Here is an 8,356-nt window from a genome sequence, read left to right as displayed (position 1 = left end):
AAGGAATGCATGGTTTAAAGATTAAGAGGAAGAACTGTTCTCTACTAGTCAGATTCTGTAGCCTCCACTATGAACCACATAGCAAAGAAGGACCTGAATGAAGATCTGCTGTGATGAATATAATTTTTTCTTAAGTAATTTTAAACATCTTTTCCATAGCCCCAGTATTTCAACATTAGCATTGGAATAATTTCCTAAATAGAAAAAGGCTGCATAATTAGATGGGAATGAAAATGGAGCTCCAGTTACTGCTCTAGCTCTGCTAATGGGCATCCAAGGTAGCATGCCTCATGCTTGGGCATACTATCCAGACTAGAAAGCCAGCAGGTTTGCTTCTTTTGATGAACTTCATGAGGTTCTGATTGTTTTTCTTTGTTTTGCTATTTTAATCCAAGATAGGTAACAGCAAAAAAGAGTTCTTGCTTTTACTCCTATCATCTTACTGTCAACTAGGTACTTTTACAGGTTGTAAGGAGCTGGGAAATTATTTACTTAGAAATCTGGCTTTGCATATCTTGAATTCTTTTACTAAAGAATTACAAAGTAAAATGTACTCACTACCTTATGTATGTATAACTGTAATCCCTCTGCATATCACCTTGACAATAAAATTTAAAAGGTAGGGTTTTATAACTTTATAATATTTTGAGATTTTTAATATTCTGTTGTATATTATACAATCTACTGTATTATTGCTGTGTGTCTTCTAAGTGGTGCTTTCATTACATTTTAAAAAATACATGGATTCTTACTGAAAACACATTGCATAATGTTGTCTCTGGGTAGAGCTAAAAACACATTGTTATTGTGTGTAAATAATGACAAGACAGGGAAATATATATAAATAATATTTGCTTTATTTGCCATGAGTACATATAATTTATTTGTAAATGTAATATTAAGGTTTTTGGGAAATAAACTTCTCCAAAATTGAAAAAAAATTACAAAGTAAGTTGTCCCAAAGGCAATGGTAAAAGAATATCCATGTTCAGTATTTCAAGTGGAGAATTGTAATTAGGAACATTTTAAAAGCAATCTTTAGTCTTATTGCTCCCAAATGTTAGTATTTTCTTGCTGCTATAGTTTTAAAAATCCTTTTCATATATAGGAAACATTATAGAGTCAATTTTAGAAAAAGATCCCAGTCCTAACGAAAATCATCCACAAGACTGAATAGTCACTGGATAGTAATGCTTTTCACAATAAGCCAGTGTTCTCAGATCTTTTGTTGGATTTGGTATTTAAATTCTTATTCTGCCTGCCTTGTTCACAGTTCCTCAACTTCTCAAAGTTTGAATGAATATCAGTTAAGTTTTCAGTACATAGCTTCTAGCCACAGATAGTTTCAACATAGCCAATCAACAATCTTTTACAAACTTTTATAAAATTACAGTATTTTGTGTTGTTAGTTTCATAGCAGGAATCTCAGTTTGGGCTTCTTAATATTCCATTACCAGTTTCCAGTCAGAGGATGGAACAGCTTGCACTCAGGTAAGCTTTCTGAAAGGTCTATTTCACTTTGTGAGGTCACTTATTCAGGTCTCTGATAATGTATTATCCTACCTCTCTCCTAATGTACTTGATTTGTCCAGAAAGCTGTGGGGCAGTGATTGTGTGGGGCGTAGAACGCACCTGCATTGCACTGAACATACAGAGACCTAACCTTGTGACTGGAAATCAGGAATGCCACTGGTAAGTCTCTGATAGCAAGTAATTTTTTCTTTTGTGAATTTTTGTACTGGATTTTTCAGTATATTTTTTCCTTGAATAAAGTAATGGAAATGCTTTGAAACAAAAATTCATTTGTAAGGGTGGCTTGGTATACGCAAGAAAGAATATTGGGCTCAAAGACCCAAGTTCTAGGCCAGACATGGTAGTACATGTGTGTAATCCCAGGACTTGGGGAGCTGGGGCAAGAGGATCATGAATTCATGACCAATTCAAGTGTGTTGCAATTCAAGTTAACATGACATGCCTTTGGGAAAATGTTTTGCCCTTCTAAGCCAGTTTCCCCACTTACCACTTCTGAGGGAAGTTATGAGTATTAAACTGCAACATATGTAGAAATGCATGCTAAATTGTAGTAGCCCATTGTTCTCATCGCAACCAGTGAGGAAATAACCTTCTGGTGTTAATTAACTGATCTACAGAAGCTTCTAGAAGTTATAGTCTCTTATTTCTTGGCTACTAGCGGTCAGAAGCAGGCTCTTAGAAATTCTGAGATCTCTACTGCACAAGTGTTGACCAATTCTAAGTTTCCTTCATCATCTTTATCATAGCCTTTGTATTCTGCTTCCTCTACTTGAAGAGACCACTAAGCAAGTAGAATATAAGCTTCAGTATAGGGTGGGGAATAATAGGAGTTTTTACTCAAAGGTTTTACACCAACAATTTCTACTTAATGGAACTGTATGACTTATTTTCCAAAGTTATTTGTTCTGCTCTGTAAAGAACTGGTCCAAATACCTGCTGATCATTTAGTAACAATATCGCTAGTAGTTATTGAGCACTGCTAAGGGGTTATGTACATATATAGTCTCCTTTATTCTAACTCCTTTATGATTTGGGAACTATTTTGGTTACTAGTTTACAAAAGAAATTTATTTGAACCAATTTCTTTGAGCCTGATTTTTAGATAGTTCCCACGGCATAAATACTCTTATGTCCATTGTAAACTGAGCGTGATGTCCTTGAGCAGGGAACTAGGAGGATATACATATAATGGGCTGTCAAAGTGGTGCAAGCCAGGTCTAGCATATCACTGGGCTCAGGAACCTTAAGTGACTAACAGTTAAGCACTAACACAGGCAGTCTTAATTTTAGAGCCATGTTCTCAGTTACTTTACTTTCTTTAATAACTGACTTTATGATCTCAGTCAAGCAAAAATTCAGTTTTGTTGGTTTTGTTCTTTTGGTGTTTGTACTTTGTGAAATAGGGATCTCACAGTATTGCCTAGGCTGGCCTCAAATTCACTCCTGCCCCAGCATCCTCAGTATCTGGGATTACAGAGACATGTCACAATGCCTGGCTAATTATGTATTTTTTACTCACATAAACCTACCTATAACTACACATGTTTAAAAGATGAGTATCTCTGTAAGACTAGAATTACTGTCAGTCTTCTGGCTTACAGAAATGTTGTTCTGGAACTTTCTACTGCTCTTCTGGTCAGCTCAAACTCCTGGAAGAATTGCAAAAGATTAGAAGTTTCCACTGGTTGAAGATGGCAGTTGAGTGACTTACCTACAAATGAGCAGAACTCCCTCTGGACTCTATCTTAGCAGGCATATTGCCTAAGCCAACTAAGAAATGACTTTCTCCTTCCTGGATTCTGAGACAGTAAGCATTTCAGTGTTACAAATAAAAATTAAGAGACATTGTGTTCATGACAACATGCAGTCCACCTTTGGTTTGCAGAATTCTCAGACTTCTCAGAATCCCATGCCAGTGGAAATTCAATCCATGTGTAGTTCTCTCAGTACTGTGTGCTATGGCAGGATTCACAGAAACATCTGAAGGTTTTAAAATCTATACACCCAAGTTTTATTCCCTTCCTTGTAAAAAGCTACCCTCTCCTGACTGGTTGTTTGGGGAAAAGTAGCCCTGGGAGAAAGGGTTAACTCCTAAGTCAGTCTGTTAAGGCAGGAAATTCAGGTTCCAAAGTACTTTGAACATGGTCCAAAATGGGCACCAAGTGGGCAAATCCTTTTGACCTTACAGACATTTTGACCTATGGGAAAGGGAACAATTGTTGGAAGGCAGAGGCGGTGGTGTAAAAGGTCTTAAAATGAAGCAGTTAAGGCAGTGCTGGGCCTCCTTTTTCTCTTAAAGTCATTGGATTATCACTTCTTTATTTATTTTGTCCCTTGTCTATATTCAATACAAATAAAATTGGGTTTCACCAAATTCTGTTTCATGACACCTGGAAAATAGTTTTTAGCATTGACAAATTCATCACAAATCTCACGTTAGGAAGCATAGAGAAAGCTCTGTGAATTAGTCGTTTCTGTGAATAGTTACGTTTGTAACTTTAATAGCATCCCAGAAACTATTTCAACACTACCTCTTTTAAAGAAAATTGGCACAAAAATTACAAGAGTTTTGAGGATTGCTTTATGTAATATTAATGAGATTGAATCAAGATGGCACACAGAACAGAAGCACCTACATCTCTCCACTCCATACGCCATGAAGCACCAGAGCAGGGAAAGGAAGACCTGCGGCAGGTTTCAAAAATGAGAGCGCTGCAATTCAATAGAAATCTGAAGAAATGTCAGAAAAATAGCAGATAGGATAACAAAATGAAATCACAATTCAAAACAGACAAAGCATAAAGGGAAGAATAAGTTAGAGTCATAGATACAAAGAGTAGACAGGCCTGGGGTGTGTGCAGGAGCTGATTCAGAATAGCTAAGTATGCCTGAGTCCCCAGCTATAAGCTAAGTGGTAGTCCAAAGAGTGCCTATGTCCAGTCTATAAATGGCAAATGTCCCTGACACTGAAGAGACAGAGCAATGTCCCCAGATAACTGTTAATGCTTGGGAAACAAGGCTATACCAAGTGCGGTGTAATCCCAGCTACTCAGGAGGCTGAGATCCTAGAACAACAGTTCAAAAGCCAGCCCAACTAGGAAAGTCCCTAAGACTCTTATTTCCACTTAATCACCAAAAAGCTGGAAGTGGAGCTATGGCTCAAGCAGTGAGCAAAAAAGCTCAGGGACAGTGTCCAAGCCTTGATTGGCAGGTATGTGCAGCCATGTGTACACACATTCTCTCGCTTACATATACACATGCACACAAACACACGCACACACACACACGCACCTATACCAAGAATCTAAATAGTGGCAGAGTTGGAGGCATAGCTCAATTGGTAGAGCACTACTCTGTGAGCAACAGCATCAGGTACTGAGTTTGAGGTCTCAGACCTAAAAAAGAAAAAGAAGAATCTAAATATCTTCAATTGGCAATGATCTACTGCTTATATCACAGGCTTTGATAACATTCATAAAAGAGGCATTATACAAAAATATGACAACTAAAATAAATTACCAAAACATTTGTGGGGGTTTTCTTGTTCTCGCTGTTTGCCAGTGTTAGGGCTTGAACTCAGGACTGGGCATACTCCTTTAACTCAAGGCTAGCTAGCCCTCTACCACTTGAACCACACCTCCACTTCTGGCTTTTTCTTGTGGTTAATTGGCGATAAGTCTCACACGCTTTGCTGTCTCAAGACAGCTTCAAACTATGATCCTTGTATCTCAGCCTCTAAGTAACTAGGATTATACATGTGAGCCACCAGCACCTAGGTACTAAAAATGAAGAGCCAGGCACCAGTGGTGCATACCTGTAATTCTAGGTACTCAGGAGGCTGAAACGAGGATCAGATGTAGTATAATCAGAGATGGGAATTCTAAGAATAAAAATGCTTAGATATAAATACTATTGAAAACTGAATGATGTCATTGACAGGCTCATTGCCATATTTGGTATAGCTGAGGAAACAATCTCTAAGTTCAATGACTTAAGGAACAGCACAGATCTACCACTAGGTACAGCAGCTTCAGTCCTAAACAGAGTGACCTAGTACAGTCAGTAAACCCAGAAAACAACTGCAGTCTCTAATATGGGAGCCGAACTACACAAGTCTAGAGAACAGCCTGTGTTGGTGAGGGTCAGGGAGACAGGAAAGATGCCACAGGTCAAGTTGAGTGTGTGGTATTTGGGAGATTAGGAGCCTGGCCCAGGAATCAGCATAGGAATTTGCAATTAGAACTTTCAGTCTATTGCTGGTCCTGGGACTTCAACTCAGAATTATGAGCAGCCATTGCCTTAATGAACGAAATCTCCGCATTAGACAGTCCATGCTGGCCTAACCAGTTCGGAAGTTTAAGAAAAAAAAATCAGTTTTAGAGAACAAAGGAAACATTTACTATTTTTATCTTTTACTTTGTTTTGAATGTTTCTTTCATGCTCTTCTTTTGTTCTGTTCCCCCCCTCTTTTGTTTGCAGCCATTATGTTTGAGCTACAATACCCATCTTCTCTTTTTTTTTCTCTTTAATACCCACCTTTTTAATAACTCAGGTGTTTGTTTTTAAAAAAAAAAAAAACTGTATCTTCTCCTTCCCATTCCTATTTTTCTACTCTATCTAGAGCAGTTCTTCTTTGCTGTCTTTATATCTAACAAGTACATTGCATGGTCATTTTTTTCTTTCTCTCCTTTCTCACTACTCCTCTAGCTGATCTTTTGTCTTTACTAATTATTCTTCTCTATTAACTTTAGCTGCCTCCACTTCCATTCTTATGACACCATATATCTTTTACTGTTTGTCTTCTTTCTGATACTATTAAACCTTGCTAATTAATGTCTACCTATTTTATGAACTATTACCTTAATCCCTTTATTCCTCTGAAGATAGTAGAGTGGTGGAGATGATTGTTTCTAATCAGGGAATAATATATTCTCCCAGTGGGTATGCCCATCAACAATGATGGCTTCTGTAGCTAATCTCCTTAAGGGGTGGACCTAGCGATCTGCTCATGTTGATGTATGGTGACTGAGCCATATCCTCAACCCAATGGTGAGAAAATATTCCACTTCCCACCTACTACACAATCTTGTGTATACTGAAACGACACAGAAGATGAAAGCCTCTAACCAAAAACGTGGCTTCAGATATGCAAATGCCAATGCAGAAACACAAGAAATATGAAAAAATAAGGCAACACATTTCCTACCAAAGTTAACACTTCCATGATAAATGTCCTCAATGATAATGAAGGGTATGAAACTGAACTGAAAAAATATTAAATATAATCAACAATAGGCATGTGCCACCTATTATAGGCTCACACCTGTAATCTTAGCAATTTTAGGAGGCTGAGATCAGAGGATCACAGTTGGAAGCCAGCCCAGGCAGTAAAGTCTGTGAAGCTCTTTTCTCCAAAAAAAAACTATTTAAAAAAAGCGGGGGGGGGGGGGGGGGCTGGGAATATGGCCTAGTGGCAAGAGTGCTTGCCTCCTACACACGAAGCTCTCAGTTCGATTTCCCAGCACCACATATATGGAAAACGGCCAGAAGGGGCGCTGTGGCTCAGGTGGCAGAGTGCTAGCCTTGAGTGGGAAGAAGCCAGGGATGGTGCTCAGGCCCTGAGTCCAAGGCCCAGGACTGGCAAAAAAAAAAAAAAAAAAGAAAGCCTGAAGTGAAGCTGTAGCTCAAGTGATAGAAAACTAACTCTACACATTTAGAGAAAGCATGTATGTAACACTTGAATGAAGTCAGAGGGTACAGATAAACAGCTAAATAAACTCGAATGAAATAAGAAAGCCAATGCAGGATATGAAACAAGTTCAATAAAGATACAGAAATGCTTGACAAAAAAAAAAAAAAAAAAAAAACAAATTCTGAAAACAAAGAGCTCAATAATTCAGATAAAAATTCAGTTGACAATCTAATGCCAAGGAGCAAATGGAAAATAGAAAACCAAGGATTAAAGATAAAGTAGAGGGGCTGGGGATATAGCCTAGTGGCAAGAGTGCCTGCCTCGGATACACGAGGCCCTAGGTTCAATTCCCCAGCACCACATATACAGAAAACGGCCAGAAGCGGCGCTGTGGCTCAAGTGGCAGAGTGCTAGCCTTGAGCGGGAAGAAGCCAGGGACAGTGCTCAGGCCCTGAGTCCAAGGCCCAGGACTGGCCAAAAAAAAAACAAAAAAAAACAAAAAAAAGATAAAGTAGAGAAATTAGGACACTCAGATAAAGACAAAAGCTGGGTGCTGGTGGCTCATACCCATAATCCTAGCTACTCAGCAGTGAGATCTGAGGATCACAGTTCAAACTAGCACTGGCAGACAAACCTGAGAGACTCTTATCTCCAATTAACCACCAAAAAGTCAGTAGGGAGCTGTGGCTCAACTGGTAGAGCATTAGCCTTGAGCACAAAAGCTCAAAGACAGAACCCAGACCCTGAATTCAAGGCCGTGACTGGGAGATTGTCCAGATTGAGAGTCTACCTCACCCCAGTTAGAATGGCCACTATCAAGAAAATTAACAATTACAGATGCTGGCATGGATATGGCCAAAAGGGAACTCTACCACACTGTTGGTTGGAATATAAACTTGTTCAACCACTCTGGAAAGCAGTATGGAGGTTTCTAAAATGCCTTAACAGGCATTGTAATCCTAGCTACTCAGGAGGCTGAGTTCTGAGGACTGCAATTCTAAACCAGCCTGGGCAGAAAAGTCTCTATAAGACTCATCTCCAATTAACCACTCAAAAACCAGAAGTGGTATGGGGCACAGTGGCTCACACCGGTAATCCTAGCTACTCAGGAGGCTAAGATCTGAGGATCAC

Source organism: Perognathus longimembris, chromosome 4 (assembly GCF_023159225.1).
Source record: "Perognathus longimembris pacificus isolate PPM17 chromosome 4, ASM2315922v1, whole genome shotgun sequence".
In the NCBI taxonomy this organism is placed as follows: domain Eukaryota; kingdom Metazoa; phylum Chordata; class Mammalia; order Rodentia; family Heteromyidae; genus Perognathus; species Perognathus longimembris.
This window is presented reverse-complemented; position numbering follows the sequence as displayed.